Source organism: Trichosurus vulpecula, chromosome 6, assembly GCF_011100635.1.
Source record: "Trichosurus vulpecula isolate mTriVul1 chromosome 6, mTriVul1.pri, whole genome shotgun sequence".
NCBI classification, from domain to species: Eukaryota; Metazoa; Chordata; class Mammalia; order Diprotodontia; family Phalangeridae; genus Trichosurus; species Trichosurus vulpecula.
Genome location: NC_050578.1, coordinates 261,043,170 through 261,056,832, shown reverse-complemented (window position 1 = coordinate 261,056,832; position 13,663 = coordinate 261,043,170). Strand labels below are relative to the sequence as shown.

At 37.1% G+C, this 13,663-nt stretch overlaps 1 pseudogene; it reads right to left on the bottom strand.

Annotated features, from left to right (window-relative positions):
• Positions 1–6,324: 6,324 nt before the first annotated feature.
• LOC118854999 lies at positions 6,325–7,197 on the bottom strand (annotated as a pseudogene).
• Positions 7,198–13,663: the final 6,466 nt, after the last annotated feature.

Sequence of the window (13,663 nt, the reverse complement as noted above, 5' to 3'; positions counted from 1 at the left end):
ACATTGTAGTGCCATAAAATGTGATGGAATGGATAGTTTCAATGAAAATTGGGAGAAGCTCTCTCATTTGATGTAGAATGAAGTGAACATAAAGATGAGAATTGTATACAATTGTAAAATATATATGTTCTGGGGGAAAAAAATCTTTAGAAATACTTTAGGATTTTGATAAATGCAATGATAAAACATGAGTCCAGAAGGCTGATGATGGAACATGGTACATGGTAGAGAAGTCATGAAGTTAAAATTCTAAAGAGAGAGTCATGCATTTTCAGACATGGCTAAGTTGGGAATTTTTTTTGATGCTCTGTACATGTTTATGGGGAGCTTTATTTATTTGCTAGTTTATTCACTAGTCTATTTATTTATCTATTTACTTGTTCAATATGGTGGATTGTGGGAGTGACACATTATAACTGCAGGTACAATTAAATTATTTTTATTATGAAATACTAAATTCAATTAATTTATTTCTTGCGTGTAGACATAGCCAGTAAATCACAAGACAGAAACTCCCAATTGCCAGTTAGAAACCCCTTTCCACAGAACCAGCTTAAAATGTGTGCAAATTAGTGCTATTTACTTAAAAGCCATGTCTATGTAACAAAATAACTGAGTAATTGTGAAAAAAGGCAATCAAGCTACTAGTAACAGGACCATATATTTAGATTTTAAGGCAATTCAGGGATCAATACTAGTCAACTGCATCATGGAACACATTATAAACACTTTGAATTTTGCTACACACTTAATAGATATTTGGTGACCCTATGAGCAGGTAATGTAAACATCATCATCCCCCTTGTAGAAATAAAAAAAAACTGAGCCTTTATCAGATTAAATTACTTACCTGTGGTGAGACATCAAAGGCAGAGTGGTGGCCCATTGGGTAACCACTAGGGTAGTGTATTATAATGGAAAGCCCTGTTGGTGTATTTGCCTGTAGGCTGTACTAAATGGACAGTGGAGATGCTCTACAACTCACAAATTCTGTGATTCTGTGTGCAGTGAAAGAAAAGCCCTAGTTTTGAGCTCAGATCATAGCTCTTTCTAATGCCTGGCATGTTCATTGTTCTTGTTCAGTCATTTCAGATTTGTCTGGTTCTTTGTGAACCCATTTAGGTTTTCTTAGCAAAGATACCAAAGTAGTTTGTCATTTCCTTCTCCAGCTCATTTTATAAATGAGGAAACTGAGGCAAACAGGGTTAAGTAACTTGACCAGGCTTACACAGCTAGTAAGTTTCTGAGGCAAAATTGCAACTCAGGAATATAATCTTCCTGATGTCAAGCCTGGCACTTTATCCACAGTACCACCTACCCGTCATATATAGCCATATAGACAAATTCCTTATATTCTATGGATGACAGTTTATTCATTGAATGAGATACTTTATATAATCCCTTTCCATTCTGCATTTTTAGTGCTATGTTATGGTAAGGAATTTTTTGAAAAGACAGCTCAGGAGTGGCAGAGCCTGGAATTAACCCTAAGTCTTCTGATTAAATACATTTTTTCCTACTACAACACTTCTCAGCCCTTCATAGAGCTGTGGAAGATCACATTCTTTCCAAGTTTCCATATGCCTGAGGGAAAGAGTGAGCTTAATAGAATCCTATGTTTGATTATTTTGATAATACTTATATAGCAATTCCAAAAAAGACTGAGGCTTGATCATGCCACCTTGTCAAGGGATCTTCTCATTAAAACAAGGTAGAAAGAAAGACCTGTGGTCATTGAAAAAGAAGTTTCAAAAATAGCCACTAATTCAAAATTCCATTTGTATTTAATGCTATAATGCCATTCATTATAATGCATCAATGAACTGCTGTGTCTACAATGTACACATAAGCTCCCTTACCATTCTAACATTCTTCTATTTGAAATTGGATGGAAGAATCAATTGCTGATTTTCACCTTGATCCTGAGAAGGATATTAATCTACACTTGAGAGAATACTGAAGGAGTGGAGATACAAGTGACTGAACACTTGCTAGTTATTAGTACAAAAATGCTGACAAAGCACTTTTGGTAAAGTGTCAGTGAATATAAACAAGCAAATATATAAAATGCTTTTAAAACAAACAAACAAACAAAAAGAAACACTTATTGTGTTGAAGAAACTGGAGTCATTTATTCCAGGTTTTCCCATCCTTAATGGAAGATGTTGATTTTACTATGAAATGCATTATTCTAATATGAGTGTTTTAATGGACCTTACAGAAAAAAAATACCCAAGCCTAGGAGACATATCAGAATCTGTCCCATCTCTTTCTCCTTGGAGAAAGGCCCACGGAGAAGAAGAGCTTGATTAAAGAAGACTTCAGTGCCAAGATGGCAAATTGCTATATTTTTATTGTTGTTTTGTTTCCAATAGTGAGAATGACAAGAAGCCCTAAAGTAGGTTCCCAAATGATATGGATGTATATGTTGGCAATCTAAACTTCAAGATATCTTCAATTAAAAGATACAGAACTTAGTCATATGAAAAATAGTGAATAGGTACATTCCCGCATTCTATTAAAAATAATCCCAAGAAATTTTATTTATCTGCATATAGGAAATAACCACAAGCTCATTCCCTTCACCTTTTACCTACCTTCACTCTCAAATGATGATAAAGTTGAAAAAATAGCTTCAGATAAGCTATGCAAGAAGATTCCACTACCACCACCCATACACCTAATAAGTTATTGGACATAAATGTATCCTCAAAGAAGATAATCATGATTAGATAATTAAAAGAAAAATAATGATTAACTTTAACTTTTAGCAAACTCTCCCCAAAAGAAAGGATAAGCACTCTAATTTTTCAAATCCCCGTGATCTGAAGTGATGCAACCATCCTTTTTCTCTCCTGTGGAAGATATTAAACTCCCTCTTTATCATCCCCACCCCCATTTTCCTCCTTTTCTTCAGTGCCTTACCAAGAAGTATTTCTTCTCTTTTCCAAAACTAAATTTTCTATTTAATCTCTTGATAATACCCTCTCCCATTTCCTTGGAGAGCTTGCTGCCTTGACCATTCCTTAATTTCCTCTTATCTTCAATTTATCCTTACAATTAATTCCTTCCCTACACTGACATATATATTCAAGACTCTTTTTCTTGAAAAAAACAGGCACCTGAAGTCTTCATTCATTGAAATTATTTCCTTATAATAGCTCTCTTACTTTACTTATCTAAACTCCTAAGAAAGCTTGTTTTTATAGGTGCCCCCCACCCCTTTTCATCATCCACTCCTTCCACTCTTCTGTAAAATAGTTATTGGTGCCACCAGTCAGGTAAAACTCAACTCATAAAAGTTAGCAAAAGATTTTAACTTCTATCTGTGATTTTTTTCCTCTACTCTCATCTTAATTTCTTGTTCAACTTTTAGTATGGTTTACCACCATTTCTACTTAGCCACTATACTGCCTTGATTTCTGTGAAATTGATCTTTCTTGGTTCTCTTCACATATTCTTGCTCTGCATTCCTGGGACATTGTTCTCTTTTTTCAACTGTGTGCACATTGTGAAAATGCTGTATCTAGGGCCTTCTTACCTCCCCTCTCTAAAAACTCTCATGATGATCTCATCAGTCCTCATGAGTTTAATTATCATTTTATGATGGTTATTCCCAAATATGTATAACCAAGTTTAATCTCTCTTTTGAACTTCAATCTTTCATTACCAAATTCCAACTGAATGTCTTTAATACGAAGTGCTATAAACATTTCAAATTCAACATACTAAAAATGGAATTCATATTTTCCCTTAGTTATCTTATTTAAACTGCTTTTTTGTTGAAGGCACCACCAACCCTCCAGTACTAAAGATTAATATCCTTAGAATCATTTTTTTCTTTCTTATCCCTTACCACTATTATCAAATCAACTGTCAAACTGTTATGTCTAACTCTGCAATATCTCTTTTATCTTTCTGCTATCTTTTCATTCTTACAACATACCACCAAGTTCTGACTTTCATCCCTTTCTTACACTATGTGAGTAACCTTCCAATTAATCTACACTTGTTGTATCTTCACTTTCCAGTCCATTCTCACATAGCTTCCAGTTAAGTTTCCTAAATCACAGATGACCATGCCATCCTCTACTAAAAAATTATCCAGGGGCACTATATTAGTGATATAGAAAAATATAGCACAACAGAGTAACAATAAAAAAAATTCAAATGTTCAGTTTGATATTTAAAGCCATCCTTACTATGTTTCAAAAATACTTTGTTCGACTTATTTAATGTTATTATGCTTAAGACACCCTTCTTTTTCTTTTAATTTCTTTAATATATTTAGTTTTCAGCATTGATTTTCACAAGAGTTTGAATTTTGTTTTGATTTGAATTGGTTTGAATTGACACCCTTCTGGTTAAAAAAAGCCATCCTCGTTATTTCCTGTAAATGATTTGCTATAACCATGCTTCAGCAATCTGGCTAGCAGCTTCTGTGGGGGTGTAAGATCCACCCACAGCCAGCACCCAGAAAGCTACCAACAGCACAGGTTCTTTTGATCTGTTTAACTAAGGAAAGCAAGGTGAAGGGGTTGACAAGCTTACTTTAATTCAGCATACAGACAGCAATCACTTAGTTCAGGGGAAAAAGCCAGTACCCTGAACTTCAGAACAAAATACAAACAAAACAAACGTCAACAGACAGACACAATACAATTCATAGTTACCAACATCTAGGTTCAGCCCGGGAGCTCAGAACAAGGGCTGGTCCAGAGTCACTCATGCCACCACTGCTGCAGGTAGAGGTCTAAAGAAGAGACAGCCAACACTTGGTTTTTATATCTTTTTCAGCGTCAGGGGTGAGTCACACATGCGACTCACCCACATGACCTAGAATCGTCACAAAGAGGCGGGCTTAAACCCAAGTGGTCTAAAAGCCTCTGCTCTCCCAGACATGTAAACTAGGCCCTCCCTGGAGTTAGCCCCACCTTGGGCCCCACCTTAGTTGCCAATCCACACCCACTAAGGTTTTACACCTAATAGGGGTTTGGGCCTGGGGCTTAGCACCTAGTAAGGCTCAATGAATTACTCAAAGGGAACAAAAGCCAAACTATTCAAGGGCACTTGTTGAACTAAGTGCTAAGGAGCCCATTTTTGCTTACCAACACAATACCATTGGTGAAGAAGTTCCATATGGTGGGAATGCATCCCCTTCTCATGTCTTGTTTGATAAAACACCTAGCTTCCTTCAAATCATGTGATAAATACTTCTTTCTCTTTGGTCAGTTCTCTTCTTCTCAAGTTTTCAGAGGTCTTTCTCTCTAGAAATTTCTTTGTATTTCTCTGCATTTTTATATATATTTTATATTTATTAATATTTTAATTAGTTCTCTTCCAAATGTTAAATGATTTTCCCAAGGTCACAAAGGAAGTAAATATCACTGACATAATTTAAATGTATTACTTGACCTTTGAAAGCCAGTGTTCCTTCCATTGTATCACAATACATGTGTTGTTTTTATAAATACATCCATTATGCAAAGCAAAATTTTCATACATCTGTGTGCTTAGTGTTATAATCACTGGCCCTGATGTTCATCAACTTTCTGTAGCTCTTCATTATGTTTATGTTTTTGTTGATATTCTTGGGTGTAGCATATTACACCTGAGATTTCAGTGCTATGGAAACTACTACTAAAGAAATTTGTGTTACCCAAGGGATTGTTAAATATCCTTCTCCATCATATTAGAGAATTACCTGAGTACTTCAAAATTTAGTGACTCAATGTCACCCAGAGTGTATGGTTCAAAGACAGTACTTGAACCAATATTTTCCTCATTCTGAGGCAGGTTTTTCTTGTCTTAACACCATGCTGACTCTCACATTATAGACAAAAATATAACATTGTTCACAAAAAAATAACCACATATTCCTACTGACTCCAGCAAATATGCACTTAAAACTTGGAAGGATGTCATATTTAAATAAATAGAGAAATTATCTCATTTGCTAGGTAAGGAAATACATTCCCCAATAAGCTCTCCCCTCTATAATCAGTTATCAACAACATCCTTGATCATTATCTGTTAAAGATTACATCTCCCCTCTCCATGGAATCAACAGAACCATTTCTCCGAAAAAAATTCCCAAAGCACAAAATGAGTAATTGTTTTCCTGAGGAACCCATGGTACCTTTAGAGTAGAGTTTTCAGCTCTAGGAACCATAAAACTCTTGATAAAATAAATGGTTGTCTAAGGAATGACTGACAGAAAAGATGGTCTCTTCATTAACCGCTTCCCACCCCCAAGGAAATAATTCTTAGGTATGAAATGCCTTTACTGTTTCCATTGGGGCATTTCATTGGCTCATTGATTCTTTACCTGAGCTTTCTCATGACATTTTTCATCTCCTTGTTTCTCAGGGTATAGATTAAGGAGTCAACATAGGGGTGATAACAGCAAAAATTATAGTCATTTTTTAAATATATAGGTGATAACAGACCTAACAAAACATGAAAATTAAAGGAAGAAAGAATAAGAAAACAACTGTGATATGGGACACGAAGGTAGAAAAAGCTTTCTAGATTGTAGGTCTTCAGGGAGACTAGGATAACCCCATGGAACATAAGCAGCATTATAAAGATGACAATACAGATTACTCCTACATTAGCAACCAGTGAGAGTCCAATGATATAGGCATTGGTACAGGCAAATTTTCAGGGGTACATGTCACAAATGAAATCGTCAATGGCATTAGGACCACAGAAGGGGAGACTGAAAATGGAAAAAAAAAGGAGCTGAACCACTGAATGAAGGAAACCTCCAACCAAGGCTACAACCAGCTATAGAACACATACACTGTATCTCATGATAACCAAGTAATACAAAGGCTTGAAGATGGCCAAATGGTGGTCATAAGCCATTACCACCAAAGTTGGCTCATGCGAGCTTGGAAGGAAATAGCCTTCTTATAGAGCAAGTCTATGATCATTTTGAGAGAAACATCTTTGGAATAGATAGCATCCACAAGAGACAAATAGGAAAGGAAGAAGCATATGGGAGATCCCAGAGACTGGCTGTAAATTACTGTTACCACAATCAGATGATGGCTCCCCCATTGTTATAATGAAGATGGTCAAGAAGACAACAAACAATACTTTCTGAATCTCAGAATTCTGAGTCAGTCCTAGGAGGACAAACTCAGTCACATTGTTCCTGTGTTCAATTATATTTTTTTCCCTTCTTTCCATAACGTATGAATTCAGAGGTCAAAATTGATATATCTGTAAAGAAAATTATTATTACCACTTAATTAGTTTTAGAACTGAAAGATAAATGATCATATTTAAAAGTGGTCTTCCCTTTATTTTGTTTTCATAAAAGCCTTTTGGAAAAGCAATCTTATTGAATGGAAAACTAATGCATAACAATATAAAGCCTCTCTCCAATCTCTGATGATGAGCAACAGGGAGTAGGCAAAGTAGCTAGATATGTTTGTTCACATTTTAACCTGAGATGATGATTGTGGTGTTAAAGGTCATATCCCCCAAAACAAATTCCTGTAGTTCCTTAAACCATGGGTGATGGGCAAGGAAATAACCACAAGTAAGCCCAAGGAACCCCATTGTTGGGATATATATTCCTTTATAATTCAAAGCCATGAAAGGGCTTTGGATCCCAAAGTGCTCTTTGCGCCATTACCTGGCACATGCATATGCCTGAGCATTAGAAAGTCATTCATACATGCCTTTGGAATAGTTATTGTTAGTAACAACATGGCTGATAGATGATCAAGGAAGAGATAATAGAGCCTTTTCATTCTCATTGTCAGTCTACATTAGCTACAAAGTAATTATGAAATTAAAATAAGCAAAAAATATTGTAGTAACAATCCAGCTAGCAGCTGCTGTGGGAGTGTAAGACCCAACAACAACCAGCACCCAGAAAACTGCCAACACAGTTTCTTTGATCTGCTTTACTAAGGAAAGTAACTTTAAAGGGTTAACAATCTCAGTTTAATCAAACATACATACATCATTCACAGTTCAAGGGGAAAAAATCAACCCCCTGAACTTCAAGGCAAATAGAAATAGAAATTACAAACATCAACAGACAGACCTTATCTGATTCAAATCATAATACATAGTTACCAAAGAAACACCAATATCTGTCTGGATTATCAAAGCTGGGGTTGGGGGTGGGCAGTTAAAACTGCTTGCCCAGAGTCACAATTCACAGTTACCAGAGAACCATCAACATCATATCTGTCTGGGTTACAAAGCTGGGAGGCAGTTGCAGCTTGCCCATAGTTTCAGCACTCCTTCCATGAGTGTGCCCCCAAAATCAAAAGCCAAGCTCTCCTCAATTATATCCACTTTGGAGCCCTGAGGTCTCTGACCTCACAGAGGCTGGGTGTGGGAAAATTCCCCATCCCCAGTATCACATCATATACAAATCAATGAGTCCTAATTGTCTCAGTGCTGAGAAATATTCCAAGACAAAAAGATCCCACATTCAAACAAAGGCCAGAATCATTAAAGGCACTTAAGAGAAGAACAGCAAAAAGTCCCACCTTAATTACCGTTAAAATGATCTACAACCAAAATAAGCTTGCCATAATATTATCACTGAATTATACTAATTAACATCAGCTACAATAATAACTTTAATAAAATCCTACACTCTTTATTGTAAAGAGGTGAGGGTGGGTACTTAAGGGCTATGCCCACTGGCAAGTCAAGGAAGCAAGAAAAGCTTACAGTGTGGGGCTTGGGATTGATTAGTTATATATTTTATTATATTATAATGAGCCTAATAATGACAGGTAAAATTGTTAAAATTTTACTTTATAGCTACTCAAATATATTTTACAAAGTTAAAAAAGGGAAAGTGATTTACATCAATGAATGGAGTACCCATAAAGAATGCTTTTGAAGTAAAGGAATCAATATTTTTTTTACAAAATTTCTATAATATTTTGCAAATTACAAAATGCTCCAATGGAAATAGACATGCAAAATTAACTTCAATATTTCATAAAAATATGATTTTATGAATGAGGATATTACTATAATTATACAAATTAAAAACCAGAGGATTTCTATCAGAGGATAGCAGAGGATTCTAAGAAGATGGCTGAGTAGGTCAGAAAATTCCAAGCTCTCAAGATTTTTCCCCACAAGAGATAAAATAGCAATTTAGGGTAAACAAAGTACAGTAAAAATAAATAAGAATAGAGGCAAAATAGGGGTCTTCCTGGAACCATTGGAGAAGATCTGAAGAAAAATTCGAGGATAAGGTTTGGTGCCTGTGAGGTTGTAAACACCTGCAGTGTAGGGTCTGTGTTAACAACTAGAGACAAACCCTGGAGATTGCTGGGTTGGGAGGCTCCCTAGGCCTCAGGCACCAGAACTTTTACTACTCCTGGGATAGTGAGAGAAGTTAGGCCTCTGAGCAGGTGAAGATCTAGGAAACCTCTTCTAAGAAGGAACACCACACTTGGTTATACTGCAGAGAGCAACAGGTGTGAAAAGGAACCATTGTAAGCCCAGGGAGTACAGAAGCAGTGAGGTGAGGACCCTTCTGACTGTTGGCCCTTAGAGGAGTCTGGAGGTTTGACTTTGGTTCCAGGCTATAGGGGAGAAGTGAAGATCTGGGGCAAGAGGCACCATCCATCATAACCCAGGGCTAGAGGTGATTACAAAAATTAAGCTAGTACTATAAAAAATGCACAAGCAAAGGAGAAAGAACCCCAAAATATAAAGTTATAGGAATAGAGAAGATTGGAATTCATCTTCAGAGGAGGATATTGAAACAAAGAAACCCTCTTCTACACCCAAAGAGTAATATTAAATGGCCTCCTGCCCTAAAAGAATTCATAGAAAAACTTAAAAGACTTTAAAAATCAAATGAGAGAGATGGAGGAAAAACTAAAAATAAGAGTAATCCAAGAAAAACAAGAATATGAAAAGAAAGTCAACCAATTAGAAAAGGAGATTCAGAATCTTGAGGAAGAAAATGACACCTTGAAAGTTAGTATTGGGCAAGGTGAAGGAAGTGAAGTTATTTTTTTTTTAATTTAAATTTATTTATTTAACATATTTGGTTTTCAGCATTGATTTTCACAACAGTTTGAATTACAAATTTTCTCCCCATTTCTACCCTCCCCCCCACTCCAAGATGGCTTATATTCTGGTTGCCCTGTTCCCCAATCAGCCCTCCCCTCTATCACCCCCCTCCCCTCTCATCCTCTTTTCCCTTCCTTTCTTGTATGGCAAGATAAATTTCTACGCCCCATTGCCTGTGTATCTTATTTTTTAGTTGCATGCAAAAACTTTTTTTTTCTGAACATCTGATTTTAAAACTTTGAGTTCCAAATTCTCTCCCCTCTTCCCTTCCTACCCACCCTCCCTAAGAAGTCGAGCAATTCAACCTAGGCCACACATGTATCACTATGTATAACCCTTCCACAATACTCATGTTGTGAAAGGCTAACTACATTTTGCTCCTTTTCAACCCATCCCGCTTTATTGAATTTTCTCCTTTGACCCTGTCCCCTTTCCAAAGTGTTTGTTTTGATTACCTCCACCCACATCTGCCTTCCCCTCCATCATCCCCCCCCTTTTATTTATTTATTTTTTTTTTATCTTCCTCCCTCTTCTTTCCTGTGGGGTAAGATACCCAACTGAGTATGTATGATATTCCCCCTCAGGCCAAATCTGATGAGAGCAAGGTTCACTCATTCCCCCCTCACCTGCCCTCTCCCTTCCTCCTACAGAACTGCTTCCTCTTGCCACCTTTACGTGAGATAATCCACCCCATTCTATCTCTCCCTATCTCCCTCTCTCAGTATGTTGCTCTCTCATCCCTTAATTTCATTTTATTTCTTTTAGATATCTTCCCTTCATCTTCAACTCACCCTGTGTCTGCTCTCTCTCTTTTACATATATATATATATATACACATATATAAACAGACATATATATACACATATATACACATACATACATATACACATAGATATATACATACATACACATTCTCTTACATATATATACATAAACATATACATATATATATATGCATATTCCCTTCAACTACCCTAATACTGAGGTCTCATGAATCATACACATCATCTTTCCATGTAGGAATGTAAACAAAACAGTTCAACTTTAGTAAGTCCCTTGCAATTTCCGTTTCTTGATTACCTTTTCATGCTTCTCTTCATTCTTGTGTTTGAAAGTCAAATTCTCTATTCAGTTCTGGTCTTTTCACTGAGAAAGCTTGAAAGTCCTCTATTTTATTGAAAATCCATATTTTGCCTTGGAACATGATACTCAGTTTTGCTGGGTAGGTGATTCTAGGTTTTAATCCTAGCTCCATTGACCTCCGGAATATCGCATTCCAAGCCCTTCGATCTCTTAATGTAGAAGCTGCCAGGTCTTGGGTTATTCTGATTGGGTTTCCACAATACTCAAATTGTTTCTTTCTGGCTGCTTGCAGTATTTTCTCCTTGATCTGGGAGCTCTGGAATTTGGCAACAATATTCCTAGGAGATTTCTTTTTGGGATCTATTTGAGGAGGCGATCGATGGATTCTTTCAATTTCTATTTTGCCCTGTGGTTCTAGAATATCAGGGCAGTTCTCCTTGATAATTTCTTGAAAGATGGTATCTAGGCTCTTTTTATGATCATGGCTTTCAGGTAGTCCAATAATTTTTAAATTATCGCTGCTGGATCTATTTTCCAGGTCAGTGGTTTTTCCAATGAGATATTTCACATTGTCTTCCATTTTTTCATTCCTTTGGTTCTGTTTTATAATATCTTGATTTTTCATAAAGTCACTAGCTTCCACTTGCTCCAATCTAATTTTTAAAGTAGTATTTTCTTCAGTGGTCTTTTGGACCTCCTTTTCCATTTGGCTAATTCTGCCTTTCAAGGCATTCTTCTCCTCATTGGCTTTTTGGAGCTCTTTGGCCATTTGAGTTAGTCTATTTTTTAAGGTGTTGTTTTCTTCAGTGTATTTTTCAGTATTTTTTTGGGTCTCCTTTAGCAAGTCATTGACTTGTTTTTCATGGTTTTCTCACATCCTTCTCATTTCTCTTCCCAATTTTTCCTCTACTTCTCTAACTTGCTTTTCCAAATCCTTTTTGAGTTCTTCTATGGCCTGGGGCCAGTTCATGTTTTTCTTGGAGGCTTTTGTTGTAGGCTCTATGACTTTGTTGTCTTCTTTAGGCTGTATGTTTTGGTCTTCTTTGTCACCAAAGAAAGAATCCAAAATCTGAGACTGAATCTGGGCGCATTTTCGCTGCCTGGCCATATTCCCAACCAACTAACTTGACCCTTGAGTTTTTCAGTGGGGTATGACTGCTTGTAGACTACAGAGTTCTATGTTCCATGTTTGGGGGGGAGGTGCCAGCTCTGTCAGACTCGCACTGCTCCTTCCCCAAGAACCCCCAACCTGAACTGGGCTTAGATCTTCGGCAGGCTGTGCACCCCTGCTCTGATCCGCCACTTAATTTCTCCCACCAGGTGGGCCTGGAGCCGGAAGTAACAACAGCTGTAGCTGCCCCACCTCCGCTGCCCCCGGGGCTGGAAGCCGAACTCCTTCCACTCCCGCAGCTTTTCCCACTAACCTTCTCTGCAGTCTTTGGTGTTTGTGGGTTGAGGGGTCTGGTAACTGCCGCAGCTCACTGAATCAGGGCGCTAGGGCCCCCTCCGCCCGGCTTCTGGTCTGGATGGTCCACGCCGCTCAGGCTGGGCTCTGCTCCACTCCGTTCCCAGTTCCCAGCTCCCAGCTCCCAGCTCCCAGCTCCGTGTGGAATAGACCTCACCCAGAGACCATTCAGGCTGTCCTGGGCTGGATCCCTGCTTCCCTCTGCTGTTCTGTGGGTTCTGACGTTCTAGAATTGGTTCAGAGCCATTTTTTATAGGTTTTTGGAGGGACTCGGTAACGGAGTTCACTCTAGTCCGTGCTTACCAGCCGCCATCTTGGCTCTGCCCCCAGGAAGTGAAGTTATATCAAGAAATAATTAAACAAAATATGAAGAATGAAAAAAATAGAAGAGAAAGTGAAACATCTTATGAGAAAAACAACTGATATGGAGAACAGATCAAGAAGAGAAAACATAAAAATAATCAGACTACCTGAAAGCTATGATGAAAAAAAGAATCTTAATACAATAATACAAGAAACAAATAAAGAAAATTGTCCTGAAGCATTAGAACCAGGAGGGAAAGTAGAAATAAAAAAAAATCCATTGAACACCACTTAAAAGAGATCCTATGCGGAAAACTCAGGAATATTATAGCCAAATTCCAAAACCCCCAGCTCAAGTATAAATTATTAAAATCAACTTTAAAAAAATCAATTCAAATATGATGATGCTACGATTAAAATCACAGAAGACTTAGCAGTAGAGACACTAAAGGACCCCAGGTCTTGGAACGCTATGTTTCAAAAAGTAAAAGAACTGGGGACCTGTCTGAAAATATACCCAGCAACTTTAAGCATAATCCTAAATGGAAAAAAATAATGGACATTTGATCTACTGTTAGACTCTCAAGACTTTGTTAAAAACAACTGAACTTAATAGAAGATTTGACATACAAGAGCCAAAAAAATACAAGATACATACCAAAAGTTCAATAACAGTTTCAATTAGGACAAACTGTTTACTTTTCATATATGTAAAATGTATATCTGTCTAAGACTGTC